Below are 18,828 nucleotides of genomic sequence, written 5' to 3' on the forward strand. Positions count from 1 at the left end.
AGGATGAATCCAGTACATAAATGGCAAATTACTTTCATTATCATCATCATTTAGACTCTGTTCACCCACTGTAGGATATGGCCATCATCATGCCTTTTCCATTTATCTCTATCCTTTGCTGTTCTAGCCCAAGTGCTTCCTAGGTATGATATGCCATCTCTGCAAAACTAAACAAAATCATCTGTATTTATTTGGCAATTTATAATATTGTTCATTATATATACTTGGCATCAGGTGGCAGGACCGTATCTCCAACACAGAAGTCCTCGAGGTGGCCAACATCCCCAGCTTGTACACACTACTGAGTCAGCGGCACTTGAGATGGCTTGGCCATGTGAGCCGCATGGAAGATGGCAGGATCCCCAAAGACACATTGTACAGCGAGCTCGCCACTGGTATCAGACCCACCGGCCGTCCACGTCTCCGCTTTAAAGACGTCTGCAAATGCGACATGAAATCCTGTGAATTTGATCACAAGTCGTGGGAGTCAGTTGCCAGCGTTCGCCAGAGCTGGCGGGCAGCCATAAAGACAGGGCTAAAATGTGGCGAGTCGAAGAGACTTAGCAGTTGGCAGGAAAAAAGACAGAGGCGCAAGGGGAGAGCCAACTGTGCAACAGCCCCGACAAACAAATTTCTCTGCAGCACCTGTGGAAGAGCCTGTCACTCTAGAATTGGCCTTTATAGCCACTCCAGGCGCTGCTTCACAAACCACTGACCACCTCCAGGCGCGTATCCATTATCTCTCGAGATAAGGAGGCCCAAAAGAAAGAATTGTGCTTAATTTTATCTGAAATGCTCTGCTGCATTGTTGGAGCTGCTGTCTTTCAGATGGGACATCCTACTCCCTAACCCCCCCATTCCCCTGTCCCAGGTAAATGTAAAAGATCCCATGGCACTGTTGGAAGAAGAACAGGAGAGTTCCCTCTGGTGTCCTAACCTATATTTACCCCTCTAACAACATCACCAAAAAGCAAATTACAGGTCATCACATTGTTGTTTGTGGTACCAAACCTTGCTATGCACATTTCCTGCATTGCACTGCATAAGTACTTCATTGGCTATAAAGCACTTTAGGATGTCCTGAAGTCGTGAAAGATGCTATATAAATGCAAGTTCTTTCTTTCTTAAATTGTATCCATTATCTTTGTATATTTTGTTGGCTGAGTAAATTCAATGGCACAAGGCTTTTCAAAAAAAAATTTGGAATGATTGAATTTGTTCTGCTTCTCTTCCTTGCTGGTTGATCTCTTGATTGCTGTTTGCTGATTCTTGATTAGTAGTTTGCATTTCTGCTTGCTATTTGTCTATTGGCAGATTGTCCAGCTGTTTAGTTGTGATTTGTTTCTGATTTATGAATGTGGAGATCAATGCTCAAGGTGAGTCAATGTTTCCCTCTCTGCCATGACCACATGTATAGTGTTCCTGCAGAACATTTTGCTGCGCTGCTCACATTAACATCAGTGTTAACTTTAAAAATTTTAAATCTTAACTCAGAGCACTGATGAGAGACAGGCTTTTAATTTGCCAAGGCACTTAAAGAATTCATCTAACTATTAATATATTATGATCACTTTCAGTGTTTGTAAAGAGTTGTTGGTGTCAGCTCAGTGCCAGAAATGCAGCACACAAAATGAAACAATTAGTCTAGAGGTCCAATGGCCAAAGAGGAGTAAGGATACATAGTGCTGCAAAGTAGTTTAGGGGATCAGAAAATCTTGGGACAAAGGGTTGTATTGTCATAGGTTTGAGAGTCATGTCAGAGTCACAAGATCCAACCTCTACTGCAGACACAAAACTGGAAGGCGGTGGAACAAGATTGAAACAGAAATCAGGCAGCTGCAAATGAGTTGGATGGGTAGTCCAAGTGCAGGACTTCAAGGTCTGACAGCTATACTGAGAAAGGAAGTTGGACTGCACTGAGGTCATGGCCTAAAGTCAGAACCTGACAGCCACAAATGGGTTAGAAGAGTGAAATCTAGCTGCCCTAAATATTGCGTGGGGTATCAGTGATGTCCAAAAAAATCAGCCAAAGGAGAGCTGAGAAATCTGAAAATCAGGTTAAAAGAGATGACAGGCATATCTGTGCGATGTAACTGCACCATCTAATTTCCAGTCCCTCTAAGGTTGTATGTTACACAAGTGTGACAGCCAAATGTTGATATATCCTTTAACATTGAAAGGGTGACAAAAATGTTGACACTATGTGAATATCGTCTCAAAAAGAATTACCTAAAACTCATGACACAGGAAGTAAGATTTATTTGTATAGGAACTTCACACAATATCTCAGATATATCCAATATTTTTACTTCTATAAATTAGTTTTAGGTGTCAATAACTTGGAATAGTTGTTTCACCTTTAATAATTGTGTGATATTTTCCATCATCAGCTTGAAGACATAGCAAGAATTCGATGTGGCATTCAAGTGTCAATTTTACTGGGTTAACTATATCAAAGGGAGCAGGGCCAGTAGTGGGGTCTCCCTACATTAGGTGTTCCTACTTCCCTTATGTAAGATTGGAGGACAGTGCTTCAAGTGTGATGAGGCACACTGGCCTCCAAAAGGGCAAAATGTGTGTCCTTCCAGGGGTCCAGGTTATGGAAGTGCCCTGATTCCTCAACGGTGGGTTATTTTGTTAAACAGGGGCTGAGAGAGAGGAGGAACTGCATGGGGTCTCAGCAGGGATCCTACAAAAATAGGCTCACAGAGTTTAGAAGGGCTGTTGAATACATAGCTCGTATCTTGTTGGATGTCTATTTGTGCTTTTGAACCCTGTTTGTGGATGGCAATTTGTGACATATTTAATTGTGAAAAATATCCTTTCCATTTACCTTTGTTTTAGTTCAGATTTCAAAGCTCTTGAGATTCTTAAACAAAAACAAGAAATGCTGGATTCACTCAGCAGGTCTGGCAGCATCTGTGGAAAGAGAAGCAGAGTTAACGTTTCGGGTCAGTGACCCTTCTTCGGAACTGACAAGTATTAGAAAAGTCACAGATTATAAACAAGTGAGGTGGGGGTTGGGCAAGAGATAACAAAGGAGAAGGTGCAGATTGGACCAGGCCACATAGCTGACCAAAAGGTCACGGAGCAAAGGCAAACAATATGTTAATGTTGTGTTGAAAGACAAAGCATTAGTACAGATTAGGTGTGAATATACTGAATATTGAACATCAGCAAGTGCAAACCTGAAGAAAAACAACCTGAAAAAAACAGTGGGTAAGCAAACTGAACAAACTAAGATGAAATGAAATAAATGCAAAAAAAGATTGTAAAAAATGTAAAAAGGAATGCAAAAAAAAAGGAAGAAAAAATAACTAAAAATGACTAAAAATGAAAGTAAAGTGGGGGGCTGTCATGCTCTGAAATTATTGAACTCAATGTTCAGTCCGGCAGGCTGTAGTGTGCCTAGTGATGTTCACTGGAACACTGCAGCAATCCCAGGACAGAGATGTGAGCATGAGAGCAGGGGGGAGTGTTGAAATGGCAAGCAACCGGAAGCTCAGGGTCCTGCTTGCGGACTGAGTATTTTGCTTTTACTCTTGAAATTCTTACCCTGTATCAAGGTTTCAGTTAGCTTTCATCTTTAAAAAAGGTGCAATAATACTTTAAAAGTGCAATGATGAAAATGTCACAAGACATATTTTTATGAAAATCACCATCTATTAAGTACATGATGTACTTCCTGTCAGCTGCCACTAGTAAACAATACAAAAAGTACAGAGAGAACCCATAAAGAATTGAAACAGGACATGTTTTTTTTAAACTACAACTAAATAGTAAGATTAAGGGTGTTATCTGATCTTGGAGTTAAAGTGATATTTATAGACTGCTATACCCATTATATTTTATAAGTTATGTGTCAGCCATGGCTCAATGGGTAGAACGCTTGCCACTGAGTCAGAGGTTGTGGGTTCAAGTTTCCCTCCAGAGATTTGAGCACCAAAATCTAAACTGACACTCCAGTGCAGTACTGAGGGAGTGCTGCACTATCAAACGTGCTATTTTTCAGTTGAGACATTAAGCCAAATCCCCATCAGCTCTTTCAGGTGGACATAAAAGATCCCATGGCACGATTTTGAAGGAGAGCAGGGAAGGTATCCTTGTCCTGGTCAATCTTTATCCCTCAATCAATATAACGATAAAACAAATTAGGTGGTCATGATCGCATCGCTGTTTGTAGGAGCTTGCTGTGTGCAAATTAGCTACCATATTTTCTACAGAACAACTGTGACTACATTTCAAGAGTACTTAATTGGCTGTAAAGTGCTTTGGGATGTCCTTAGGTTGTGAAAGGTGCAATAAAAATGCAAGTCTTTCTTTTTTCCTTATCCTTGGATTCCATTATGTCCTTGGTAATAATCAGGGGTTAAGATTTAAAATGGATGACTTTAAAATGGCAGCAAAGTGTGGCATCAGGTTGTAATTCCCAATAAGATGTGTTTAGAAAAGTGCAAAACATCTTCTTTGTAACAATGATAAATAAAAATAAAATTTGCATTTATAGTGACAAGTGACAGGAGGTATACTATGTTCTTAATAGATGATGATGAAGTTGCTAAGGCAGTTAAGCAAGCATATGGTATTCTTAGCTTTGTAAATAGGGACAATGAATACAAAAACAAGGAACTCATGCTAAATCTTTACAAATCACTCATTAGGCCTCAGCTGGAGTCTTGTGCACAGTTCTGGGCACCACACTTTAGGAAGGATGTCAAGGCCTTGGGACAGGATACAGAGGAGGTTTACCAGGATGATAATAGGCATGAGAGTTGTCAATTATGTGAAGAGATTGCAGAATCTGGGATTGTTCTCCTTAGAGCAGAGGAAGTTAAGGGAAGATCTAACAGAAGTATTCTAAATTATGAGGGGTTTTGATAGAGCTAGTAGGGAGAAACTGTTTCCTTGTGCAAATGGGTCAGTAACCAGAAGTCACAGATTTATGTAATTGGCAAAAGGAAATGAGGAGAAATTTTTTTTAGACAGAGATTTGTTATGATCTGTAGCACTGTACCTGAAAGGGTGATGGAAGCAAAATTGCATAGGAACTTTCAAAAGGCAACTGAAAATGTACTTGAAGAAGAATAATTTGCAGAGTTATGGGGAAAAAGCTGGGGTGTGGGACTAAATTGCACAGCTCTTTCAAAGAGCTGGCATTCACATGATGGGCCGAATGGCTTCCTTCTGAGCTGTAAAATTCTATGATATAGCATATTTAATCTAACATTATACCCTAAGGAACATCACACTTTTGGATCAGACCTGAGGAGGAAGGAGAACTAAAGGAGGTGAGGTTTTAAAGAAGTTTTAAAGTTGGGGATAGATGAAACAAGACAAAGGGATTTAGCAAAGGAGTTTCAGAGTAGTCATTTGGTAGTACAGAACTTGAGTATTGCTGAAAACAGAGACATTTTGTTGAAGATTTTCGCCTTGCACTCATCAGGACAATTCGCAAGAATACCAATGTAAGGGAAGCAAGAAATTTATACTATATACACACTCTCTTCTCATATAGTAAAATTTGTTGCTTCCCTTACATTGGTATTCTTACAAATTGTTCTGATGAGTGCAAGACAAAAAGCTTCAACAAAATGTCTCTGTTTTCAGCAATACTCGAGTTTCAGAGTGTGAGAACAGATGCTTCAAGGCTTTGACACCAATGGTAGAGTAGCTGCAGGGGCAGAGCGCACAGTAGACAAAAGTTGGAAGATCAAAGGGCGCAACAGTAATTTAGGGCTTAAGGAAATTGCAAAAATATTGAAGCATGAAGCTGTGGAGTGATTTGTATATGACTATTTTGAATTTGATGCACTAGTGGATACAAAACCATCAGAGACCAGCAAAGATTAGGGTGACAGCTGAACAGGACTTTGTACTGGATAGGATGTGGGCAGCTGGAGTTTATGAGGAACGCGGCTGATGAGTTCAGTGCAAAGTGCTTTGGAAAAGTTGGGTTTGGAGGTGAAAAATGCATGGATAAGAGTTTCAGTGGTAGTGGGAGTGAGGTAGGGATAAAGATAGGTGATATCCTAGAGGTGACAGTAGGCAATTTTGGTGATAAACTGGATGCATTTTTGAAGCTAAGCTCAGTATCAAGCAGGGCACCAATTCTATACACACTTGGGCTTAGTTTGAACAGGTGGGGAGGTGGTAGTAGAGATTTTCTTTTCATTCTCAAACTGCTGTGGTGGGATTTAAACTCACATTCTCTGGATTATTAGTCCAGATGTCTGGATTCTTAGTCCATTTACATAACCACTATGCTAACATACTGTTGGTGAGAGCTGAACAGGATTGATTGGTGCTGTAGATGTGAAATGCAAGACATTCAAGTTCATCAGACAAGCAGTCCAATGTTGCAGCACAACTGTGGAATCAAGGGTGGTAGTGGGGAAATAAAGCTGGGTACTGTTGGCATGCATATGAAAACTGGATGAATGCTTAACATAGTGCCACCAAAGGGCAATGCATGTATGAGGAAAAGAACATGTTAAGAATAGAACCTTGGGGCACACCTGAAGTGATATTAAGGAAACAGAAATGTTAACAGTACTATATAAAGGCAAGTTGTTGTTTTTGTTGTTGTTGGAAGGAAAAGAATGGAACCACAAGAGGGCAGTCCAATGGAGAGGGATGGAAGTTGGATAGAACACTGGAGAGGGGCAGAAGGTAGGTTTTCTTTCTCCTTGGAGGCAGAGGGTGTTGTACAGGGGCTTAAGGAAATTGGCGAAGTGGTTGAAAGGAGGTGACTATGAGTATGGATGACACAGTTGATATAAAGTGTAAGACTGAATAAGAATAGGAGGTTGGAGAAACCAAAAGATATGGGCTGGAGGAAATACAGGTACAGGTTAAAACCGCTGAGGATGAAGACTCTTTTGGTGCAAAGATTGAACAAGCAGTAGGGAGAAAATTTCCAAAAGGAACTATCAGTCTGCTCTGTAGGGTAATAAGCATTGAGGACCTTCAAGGGAAGGTAAGGGTGAGGTGCTTGAATAAAAAGAAGAAGCCAGAGGAATGTAGGACCTAAAAATGAGAGCCGTACTACCAGCATGGCAGTTTGGATGGAAAATGGAATTTGTAACCAGGCAGGTAACCATGATGAAAGGAAAGGATTCATTGCTGTTCATCCATCATCTCTTTGCTCACTGACCTACACTGGCTCCTGGTTAAGCAATGCCTCAGTTTTAAAATTCTCATCCTGGTTTTCAAATCCCTCCATGGCCTCACCCCTTCCTATCTCTGTAATCTCCTTCAGCCTCACAATCCTCTGAGATATCTAAGCTCCACTAACTCTGGCCTGTTCCAATTATAATCGCCAACCTCTGGTGACCATGTTTTCAGCTGCCTCAGCCCTAAGCTCTGGAATTCCCTCCCTAAAACTCTCTGCCTCGTTATCTTGCTTTTCTGTTTTAAGATATTCCTTAAAACCTACCTCTTTGACCAAGCTTTTGGTCATTTGCCCTAACTTCTCCTTATGTGGCTCAGTTTCATATTTTGTTTTACAATCGTCCTGTGACATTATTTTAAAAGTGGAAATAAATACAAGTTATTATTGTTGTTGCTGGTATGCCAGACTCCAGTCAATGAATTCATCCAGGATGAGGGCATGAATGAAGAGAGACTTGTTTAAAAGGGAATGAACATTTTATCTTGTGGGTTTCTTTACATATTTACTCTCCCTCCAAACACCAAGGAAGACCCCATCCAAAATAACAAAGTCAGAAGCAGTATAAATTGATTTGTCAACAACAAAGCTGGCTCAATTATGATACTGGTGAAGTAGTATTGGCAGAATGTTTTGCCTTTGCTGGTTGCAAAAGAAATGATAATGATCAGTATCTGCATGCAACAATAATGGAAATCTAATTTTAATTAACTCAGCAGGGTAAAATACTAGTATATTAATCATTTGCAAGTTCATTATAGGACATCCATCAGAAAGTAGTAAGCATACAACACTGAGATGTTATAATACCTTGAAAGTGCTAGTTCAAGTAGATAAAGCCATTAAAAATGGAAATGACATTTTGGGTTTTTTAAATAAAATAGTGTCAGCTGTGGCTCGGCATGTACACTCTTGCCTTTGAGTCAGAAGGTTGTGGATTCAAGTTCCACTCCAAGGCTTGAGCACAAAAGGCAAGGCTGACACTCCAGTGCAACGCTGAGGGAGTGTTGCCCTGTCAGAGGTGCCATCTTGTGGATGAAGCGTTAAATTGAGGCTCTGCCCGACCCCTCAGGTGGACCTAAAGATCCCATGACACTATTTTGAAGAAGAGCAGGGGGAGTTAGCCCTGGTATCCTGGCCAATATTTATCCCTCGATCAACATCACAAAATAAAACAGATTATCTGGTCATTATCACATTGCTACTTATGGGAGCTTGCTGTGTGCAAATTAGCTGTCATGTATCCTACATCACAACAGTGACTACTCTTCAAAATACTCCATTGGCTGTATAGCCCTTTGGGGCACCTGGGTGGTTAAGAAAGGCACTATATAAATGCAAGTTTTTCTTTTTTTTTATATAGGTTATAGTTTATAAGCATAAAGAAGTGATGATTAATTTGTATAAAACATTGGTGAGTTCTCCCACTCCCCCACCTTACTCCACTGCCTCTGCACTGGCAAGCTGGTTTGTCCAACATCTGGTCTTGGATGGCCAACAATTTCCTCAAGCTAAATATTGGGAAGACCAAAGCCATCATTTTAGGCCCCTTCCACAAACTGCTTATCCTCATGTCTGTCTCCATCGTTTCCCCAGACACTGTCTTAGTCTGAATCAGGCAGTTAACAACCTTGTCATCCAATTCAATTCCAAGCTGAGCTTCCAGCCTCACAGTCCCTATCACAAAGTCCATCAACTTTGACCTCCTTAACATCACCCACCTCCACCTCTATTTCAGTCCATATGTTACTGAAACTCTTATCACCTCCAGAATTAACTATTCCTGCCTCCTGTCCTCTACCCTCCGTATTCAGTTCATCCAAAGCTCTGCTGCCCATATCCAGCTGCACCAAGTCCTGCTCACCCATCACCTGTCTTATCTACATTGTCTTCTACACCTCTAATGTCTCAAATTTAAAATTCGCTTCCTTGTACTTACAGCCCTCCATGACATCACCATTCCTATCTCTGTAACCTCCTTCAGCTTCAACTCCCCTCTGTTTCTCTGACTCCTGCCTATTATGCATTTCACCCTCCCACGTCCTTGTCCTTCAATTGGTAGCTATGCTTTCAGGCACCCAGGCCTCACACTGTGGAATATCCTCCTAAACCCCTCTACCTCCCTTTACTTGTTTAAGAACCTCCTTAAAATCAAATTATTTGACCAAACTTTTGGTCATCCCTCCTAATATCTGCTTCTATGGTTTGGCATCCATTATTCCTTATGTTTCTGTGAGGTGCCTTGTGATGTTTTTCGATGTAGAAGGTACTATGTAAATGCAAGTTGTTACTGTAGACCACTTTGCAATTCAATGTGTAGTTTTGAGCACCTCATTATAGAATGGACATCAAAGCCATAAAATGTATACAGGTTACGAGGTGGAAAATGATAGTTTGGAGAAGAAACTGGGACTATTTTCATTGGAGCAGAAAAGGCCAAGAAAAGATGTAACATTGTTATTTTTAGCTTTTAAAGCTTACTTAGGCTGAAGAGGGAAAAATTATTTGCTGCAGTTGGGGCGTCATTGACAAGGAGCTATTAATTAAAATTATCACTGTCAGTGAGGAGAGTGATTAGGAGAAATTTCTTTACACAAATGGATGTTGGACCATGGAAGGCTTTGTCATAGAGAGCGATTGAAGCAAAGACCATTGCAGGGAATACTGGATGATTGTCTGAAGCAGAGGAAACCAGGGGAAGATGTGGGCAGTAGGTATAGATTTGGATTGCTTTAGAAAAGAACCAGCTCAGACATGATGATCTGGATTTTCTTCTCCCCCCGGCATCGGGTTCTGTGGCCGGGTGGGGGCCTGAAAATGGCTCCAGATGAGGCCTGCCACGGACCTCAATGCTGGGAGGGCCCAGCCCAAACCTCCCAGCGGTGGCGAGGCTCCATGGCAGCAGCCGCCCGCTGCTGGGCGAGGGGATCACAATTTAAATATTCAAATGCATAAAATTATTAAATTTAAATCGACTTACCTGCAATCTTGAGGCCCTGCTGCGATCTTCGGCTTGGCAGCTGGCACTGCCGTGCATTCAGGTCCCCGTCTGGGGAAACACGGTGCCACACTGGAGGGGGAGGGGGTGAAAGAGGTACGTTTGTCATTGTGGAGGAGGGAGAACGGTGTCAAATATACAAAATGGGTGAAGGCAATGGTGGGGAGGGTTGAACCTTAAACGTTGTGCAGTTTTAGGGGAAAAGATCAGATGTAAAAAGGTAAGTGTTTTTGGTGGGGGTGGGAGGGCAAAGAGTTATTGTAATTGGTATTGAGGGTGGGACAGGGGCGTTACAATTTTATTTATTTAATTTTGGGGGGTCGGACTTTAAAAATTCAAATTGAGCAGCAGGGTTGGCTGCCTTTTAATAATGGCATCAGCGTCTGCGCACAGGCAGCTGACGCCATTGCCGGGGACAGACAGCCCGCCCCCTCCACGAGATTGCTGGGGGGGAGGGGGGGGGGGGGCGGACCACCCCGGCTATTTAAATGAGCCACCGCGCTTGTGATTGTGGCGGCTCTTTGGCGTGCGGCCCACACGAGCAGGCTGCCATTTTTTGAGCTCGCCACCAGGCTCTTAAAATCCAACCCATTGAGTTGAATAGCTTCCTTCTGTATTGTAAACTTTTATGGTTCTATGGGTCTTGGGAAAATCCTGACTTATCCTTGTTTGTTCAATAAAAGACACTCCAGCTAGATCGTATCAACTTTGATGAATGGTTACCCTGAAACAGTAACCTATATTTCTCTTACAGCTGCTGGTCAACCAGCTGTGCATCTCCTTCATTTTCTGTTTTCTTTTAATTCTCTACTGCATGTACTCTGCTGGAACAATGGCCCAGATATTAACTCGAATGTGGTGGGGGGTGGGGGGAAAGGGGTAATAAAAAAAGAAAATGCTGGAAAAAAGTACTCAGCAGGTCTGACAGCATCTGTGGAGAGAGAAACAGAGTTAACGTTTTAGGTCTGTGACCTTTCATCAGAACGGGAAACAAGGGTCTAAGTTTGGCAGTCAGGAAACCAAGAAGAATGTGTTAGCTCCTGGGTTTCCCAAAGCTTGAAGACAGCTAAAATCTGATTAAAATATTTAAATGAGTGACCCATCCCTTGGGAGCAGGTTGGTTGCCTACCCCCTATCCTGCATCCATTAAAATAGAAGTGCACATGTTTTGAGACAGGTTGTGTTCAGGTTTGAGATTTTTTACATTTTTGTTTCCAAACAACCCAAACCCACCTGTTTTAGGGAATTAAAATTACCTCCAATGGTTCAATTTTTACTGGGGGACACATTTGGGACAGGATGGGAACAAGTGGGAGAGAAATTTAACTTCTGGGACTCCTTTAAATAATCCAGGACCATCTCCCTCCTGAAACTGGCAGGACTGACATTAGTGCTGGCAGGTGGGAGCGGAAATCAAGTCAGGAGCTTTAGGATACCCAGGACGGTCCTCAGCATAAAATTAGCGCTGGACAAGGGCTTTGACAGCCAATGCCAGTGCTGAGAGATAAAGGCACTGTTAAACTCCAGAAAGCTTGTTACAGAAGGATAAGGTTGGAGCCTGTATTTACTCAGTTTGACATTTATTGTGCACAGTAAAAAGATTATAAACACGTAGCTCTTCACACAAATCCCTCTTCAAATCCCAGTGAGTGTCTGCTTTTAAGTGCTCAACTAAATCCCCAATTAACTCCCTTCATCTGTATATAATCACACAATTAACAGGTACAACCAGGTCTGGGGTGGCCAAGAACTCCTGAGGGGCTTGGGCAAGCACTCCTGCTTACTTGGCCCACAAGGATTTTACAGAAAAGTATTTTTTTTTAAACATGTCTTGGCCTTTTCTAGCCAGTTGGTACTGCCTGCCAGATTTCTCTGGCACCATGTGGACCTTCCCGAGTCATCGAGAAAATCATATTGCAGCACCAATGAGGTCATTGGGCAGCAACTTTTAAATTCAAATTAGGCCGTCTTTTGCCTGCAGCTGGAGCATTGGCCAACTTCAAAGTTGATGAGATAAGATGTCGCCAGATGGGAATGGTGCGACATCAGGCCGGTAAGTGGATTCTGTCTCGTCTTAACCCCTCCCACACATCATTCTGACTGGGCAAGAGGCTGTTAATATGTTTTTATATTGTATTTATGTTATTTAATTAGGCATCTTACCTTGTGGTATACAAGCTGTCACTCATTTGTGTCATTGATCGTTTATCTCATGCTCAATTTCTGTGTTTCTGCTTCTTTTGTCTTGAACCATTGACGTTGTTCACAAGATATTTCTACATTTACATCAGCAAGGTCTGATTCAGAGTCTGCAATGTTGTTTGGTCTTTTGGATACATAGAATTTGTAGACAGCAACGTGTCAAAGGGATTTTAGACGCATAGCTGTCCACTTAGTGTTGATAAAATAGGTGCTAAGCTTCTGAACTTTGTGTGAGAATCTCTCATATCTGATAACCACCAGTAGTGCCCCTGATTCCATTTTGAGTAGGGTGTATATTAGTCCTTCAGGACACTCATCTCTCTGCTGACCTTCTGTACAATAACTTCCAATCAAGGGGGCCTTGCAGAAATCAACTGTACTTTTGTCTGTTCCAATTTTGAAGTCTAACAGCAGAAGCAAAGTGCACTTCCCCTTGAAGAGATCCAGCTCCCTTTACCTGGCATCACTCACTCCCAAATTACCACCTCAGCCTTACTGCCAATAATCAATGCATGTCAGCTTGCCTATCAACTGGAAATGAGGTCTGAATCCAGAAAAGGTTTGTGCTTCTCGCCCACTACATAGGGTGAGTGGCAGGGACACTCCATCTACTTCCGAGCCCCCATTCTACTTGATATCATTGACACTTCATTTCTGCAAAGATCTCCAAAGTTGATCATTTTTATTAATCATTAGATAGCATAAAATTATGAAAATACTTTTTGCATACTAATTGCCACATGTACCCAGATCAGCCCATATGTTGACCATTTATTAGATTTCCTTTTTGTCCCATTGATTTTGTAACTGAATCCACTCGCCTTGTTGTCATTCCCTCCCATCATACCCCCGCTACTTACCGCTTTGCCCATGATCTGGGGAGCTTATTGATGCTCCTTTGCTGTCCTGCCTTGCCTGGCAGCCTTGTTGCAACTCCCTCCTGCATTACCCTGTTTCTCTCCGTTTTGTCATATTCTCAGTAGAGTTGCTGCTATTCTCTTGCTCTGTTGCCACTCTTGACAACCTATAATCTGCCTCTGGAATAAAATCCATTTGGAATTTAGGGTTGGACTAACTTAGCTTTGGGTTTAAGGTGAGGTCAGAGAGTCAGAGTTAAGGCTGGGCTTGGTCTCAGATTTAAGTTTAGGGTTAGGATGAATCTATTTCGGAGGTAACTTTATCGTGTTGAAGTGAGTGTTTATTTCAAGGGAAAGGCTTTCTACTGGATAGACTTGTTGAGGCAAGGAGTTGGGAAATCTGTTAAGAGGTTGATGCATTTTATAATTCTGACCTTCGAGCCATCTCACGAGCCCTGCTGCGGCCAGTGATTTCCTTTCCACTACTCTGACCATGTACCTTACCTCTGGTCATGTGAAAGTCACTTCATCTTTCCAATGAGCTGGTAACAAACCGGACTGTTCAATTCCAAAGGGGTTTGAAGTAACTATTTAAATAATGCAATGCCTCACAAGTATTCATGGTACATTTATGAAAAAATTACTGTGAACTAGTAAATCTCCCATTGTGTCACTCAAGGTAAGTCAGAGAAATTACCAGCCTTGATTTTCTGAACAAGCATATAATTTTCAAGGTCTGATGCAAAACCTGGCATGATAAACACTTTACATTAGGAGCTCTCCTATTGGGGAGTGCAGGAGGAAAACAAGAAATAGTATGTTGTTGCAGGTTTCTCAGGACTGCAGGGCTTAATGACCATAGAAACATAGAAAATAGGAGCATGAGTAGGCCATTCGGCCCTTCGAGCCTGCTCCACCATTCATTATGATCATGGCTGATCATCCAACTCAGTAGCCTGTTCCTGCTTTGTCCCATATCCTTTAATCCCTTTAGACCCAAGAGCTATATCTAACTCCTTCTTGAAAACATACAATGGTTTGGCGTCAACTGCTTTCTGTGGTAGCGAATTCCACAGGCTCACCACTCTCTGGGTGAAGAAATTTCTCCTCATCTCAGTCCTGAAAGGTTTACCCCGTATCCTTAGACTATGACCCCTGGTTCTGGACTCCCCCACCATCGGGAACATCCTTCCTGCATCTGTCCTGTCAAGTCCTGTTAGAATTTTATAGGTTTCTATGAGAACCCCCCTCACTCTTCTGAACTCCAGTGAATATAATCCTAACCAACTCAATCTCTCCTCATACGTCAGTCCCACCATCCCAGGAATCAGTCTGGTAAACCTTCGTTGCACTCCCACTATAGCAAGAACATCCTTCCTCCGATAAAGAGACCAAAACTGCACACAATATTCCAGGTGTGGCCTCACCAAGGGCCTGTGTAATTGCAGCAAGACATCCCTGCTCCTGTGCTCGAATCCTCTCGCTATGAAGGCCAACATACCATTTGCCCTTTTTACCACCTGTTGCACCTGCATGCTTACCTTCAGCAACTGGTGTACGAGAACACCCAGGTCTCGCTGCATATTCCCCTCTCTCAGTTTATAGCCGTTCAAATAATCTGCCTTCCTGTTTTTGCTACCAAAGTGGATAACCTCACATTTATCTACATTATACTGCATCTGCTATGCATTAGCCCACTCTCTCAATTGTCCAAATCACCCTGAAGCCTCTCTGCATCCTCCTCACAACTCACCCTCCCACCCAGTTTTGTGTCATCTGCAAATTTGGAGATATAACATTTAGTTCCCTCATCTAAATCATGAATGTAGTTTTTGCTGTTCCAATGTTTTTAAATTTAATTTTAAAATCTAAAAATGTCAGGATATGTGAAGCTTCCTCCTCATTAGGGTTAGAGGTCTAAGGTTTGGGGACCTCCACCTCTTGCAATATGCCTTAACTATTCGGGGCTGTTTTCTCATCGAAAAAGAATCTCAAAAGTGAGAATTATCTTTTGTTACTATAATCTGCAACAATACCCAGGTGAGATTTCTAGTGAGAGCATGAGTACAAAAGCACTTCCAGGTGAAGGCTGTGTGTACACACGGCATTATATTTCCTCCTGGGTGTTAGAAATGGGGAAGTTGGAGGGATTGTGCCAGCTGAAGATTTGTTGTGAAATGTCGCTTCTGTTTTTTCTCTTCCTATTGTAGCCTGCATTAATTTTCCATTAGCCATTTCTGAATCCCTCAGATCAAACCTTCTACTAAAAGTGACATGTGAACTCCCCTCCCCAGGAAACAATTCTAATCTCTCTGTCTCTTTTCCTCCTCTATATGGACTGCAACAATAAACATAAGGCCTTTAGCATCTGGCGATGTCAGCATTGTTATTCATTCTATCCTTTTCAAACACCAGTTCAGCGATATCCATCCTAGGGAGTCAGAGAGTAAACCAGAGGGCAATGCTTTGTATGACACATAGAGCACAAGTTAGCAGTAGCAACTCGTCATAACATGTGGTCCTGTGTTTAAAAGAATAATGCAAACAAACCATCAAGCATTGGTGCAGGCACTGGCAGCTGTATCAGACAGTGTGCTGCATATGGTGCCTTGGGTGAAGGAGTTCAGTAACTGCATGGGTGGCATTTTGGAAGATAATTTAACAATACTGCAGGCTGCCATGAGCACAGTTGGCAGTGGATGCAGAGATAGCACCAACAGTGAAAACATAACAGAGACAAACACTGAAAGAAAGTGAGACTGTAGAAAAATCACACAGAGAGTAACAGAAACACAGGAAAAAGGTAGCATAGAAGATTTAAGAGAAATAGCAAGAGTAACAGCAACGGTAAGAGAATAACAAGAGAACAAACCACCTGAAAAAAAATAGAACATAGCACAAATATAGGGCCCCACAGAGTATCTCTTCTCAGAAGGCCCCATAACTATTGACATGGCTATGCATACCAGTACCTCCAAGATGGGGATAGGAATGCCAGGCCCAATGCTCATCTTTAATTGTTCACAGTCTCCACAATCCCCTACCAATGAAGAAACAAACTTCTCAAGAGACAACTAGAAGAATTCAATATGAAACAAAACAGTGGACATCAGATCAACACAGATAACATATGAAGAATACACAATTTCAGGTCTCAGACTATCTGTGAGCAACACGTTGGGAGATTTAAGAGATTTTTCTTTTGCAACAGTAAATGACATATTGTGCATTAAGCAAATATTAAATGAAGAAATGTAAATGGCAAAGAAAATGCTGCAATAGTATTATGAAACATAATATTTCTTCAATCAGCAATTTCATCATGCATCAGCAGTTTTATGGACAGTGTCACAGCAGCAGGATATAGGTAGAATTCTTCTACCGCAACTAGTTAGTACTGTACATTTGTGAAATAGAGCATTTAGGCTGGGGTCAGAAAGGAATATCTGAATTATAAATATAGAAAACACTTGAAGAAATAGAATAACCTTCAACTATCATTACATGCTTTATAAGTTAATGCATTTGTTGAACTACCTAAAACCTTCATTCTTCTATTTTTTACAGAATGAACTGAACTTGGTATTCTTGAAATTGAGAAGGCTGGAACAGTTCAGTGCTGATTCTCTTGAATGTTTGTGATACGAATATGTATTTTTAGCTGTGTTAGATCAATGTTACCATACTAAAGCTGTAAAGGTTGAACAGTTTTTTATGGGATAGTTTGAAACAATGCTTGAAAACTGAGTTTGCACCACCAGAGGTGCTCCTTTAAACAAGTTCCAACAGACCAGAAATTGGGGCACCACAAAGTAGATACAGGGAACAGGCCCTGCGCTGGAACGGGTAGGCCTAAAGTGTAACTGATATTGAGCCTTAGGCCTCACTTATATGAGGCCAGCGAGTTGCAGGTGCCTTTTGAGCACCCCAGGAAGCTCGCTGGCAAAGAGGATTTCATTTTCAAACTGCTGCATTGTTGACAGCAGCCCTTGGGTAGATCCTGGGGAGGGGAGGAAGTGAGCAGGAGGTGACCAAGCAGGGGCCAGAAATGGTCTTTGACATTACAGTGGAGCCAACAGAAGTACTCCTGCCCAGCTATCCCTTTAGAAAAGGAAACCCACTGTCCTTACCTGCTCTGGACTATGTGTGATTCCAGTCCCACATTAACATGGTTAACACTTACCTGCCCTCTGAAGTGGCAAAGTAGGCCATTCAGCAAAGGGTGGGCAATAAATAAATACATGAATATATACCATTGGGTGTCAGGCTGGCTGTTTGGGGACAAAGAGTATCCCTGACCACACATGGCTAGAATATCCTCGAGGGTTGTGTTAAGGCAGAATCCCTATAGAGTGAAGAATAGGTAGAGAAATAGTACAATTCTCAGTGAGCATAACAGGCCACCAAATAGTGGAGATAAGATAGAGGTGAAGACCTGCTGCAGTTCAGAGAAATATCCAGGCTTAACAGGATAATAATAATGGATGACTTTTGACTGTCCCAAGTTAAACTGGAATAAAAGTAAGGCATATGGTCAAATGGAGGAATATCTTTTCGAATACATCCAAAGCTGTTCCTTAAATTAGTATGTTCCTGGTCCAACAACAAATACAACAACAAATTGTATTTATATAGTGACTTTAACATAGTAAAATAACCCAGGGCATCTACAAATAAAATTTGACACCAAGCCACATATGGCGATATTAGGACAGGTGACTAAAAATTTGATCAAAGAGGTACTAATGGAGCAATTAAAATCAGGGATGCACAACAGATCAGAATTGGAGGAGCATAGAGATCTCGAAGGGTCGTAGGGCTGGGGAAGGTTACAGAGATGGTGAAGAGCAATGCCATGGATGGATATGAAAAACAAGGATCAGAATTTTAAAACCAAGGCGTTGCCGGACCGCAAGCCAATGTAGGTCAACAAGAACAGGGTTGAAGGGTGAATGGGACTTGGTGTAAGTGAGGATACAGGCAGCAGAGTTTTAAATGAGCTCAAGTTTACGGAGGGTGCAGGTGGGAAGCTAGTCAACAGAGTATTAGAATAGTCAAGTCTGGAGGTAAGAAAGACATGGATGAGCATTTCAGCAGCAAATGAGCTGAGGCAGAGGCAGAGACAGGCAATGATATGGGGATGGAAATAGGAGATCTTGGTGATAGAGAGGATTCTTTTTGTTTGTACATGGGATGTGGGCGTCGCTGGCTAGGACAGCATTTATTGCCCATCCCTAATTACCCTTGAGAAGGTGGTGGTGAGCCGATATGAGGGTGGATGCTCAGCTCAGGATCAGATAGGAAGGCAAGGTTGCAAACAGTCAGCCTCAAGAGGTGGCCAGGGAGAGGCAACAAAACTTGAGGCAGGGATCGAAGACAATGGCTTCACTCTTTTCACTGCAAAGAACAAAGTATTGCTTAATTTAGTTCTGGGGAATGAAGTTGGGCAAATAATTCATCTGAGGGTTGGAAAACAACTGGGAAATACTAATCACAAAATAGTTAGGTTCAGTGTAAGAATAGAAAAGGATAATGAAAAGCCAAAGTGAGGTGTTGGACAAATAAAGGCAATGTTCACGGAAATAAGCGATCTGGTGGAAATT

The 18,828-nt window shown here is 41.8% G+C and overlaps 1 long non-coding RNA gene across 1 annotated transcript; it reads left to right on the forward strand.

Annotated features, from left to right (window-relative positions):
• Positions 1 to 3,053: 3,053 nt before the first annotated feature.
• LOC137371937 (uncharacterized) lies at positions 3,054 to 17,884 on the forward strand. Its single transcript, XR_010975319.1, has 4 exons — positions 3,054 to 3,219; positions 6,593 to 6,669; positions 12,148 to 12,219; positions 16,793 to 17,884. It is a non-coding gene; the product is annotated as an uncharacterized lncRNA (long non-coding RNA).
• The last annotated feature ends 944 nt before the right edge of the window (positions 17,885 to 18,828 follow it).

This window comes from Heterodontus francisci, chromosome 7 (assembly GCF_036365525.1).
Source record: "Heterodontus francisci isolate sHetFra1 chromosome 7, sHetFra1.hap1, whole genome shotgun sequence".
In the NCBI taxonomy this organism is placed as follows: Eukaryota; Metazoa; Chordata; class Chondrichthyes; order Heterodontiformes; family Heterodontidae; genus Heterodontus; species Heterodontus francisci.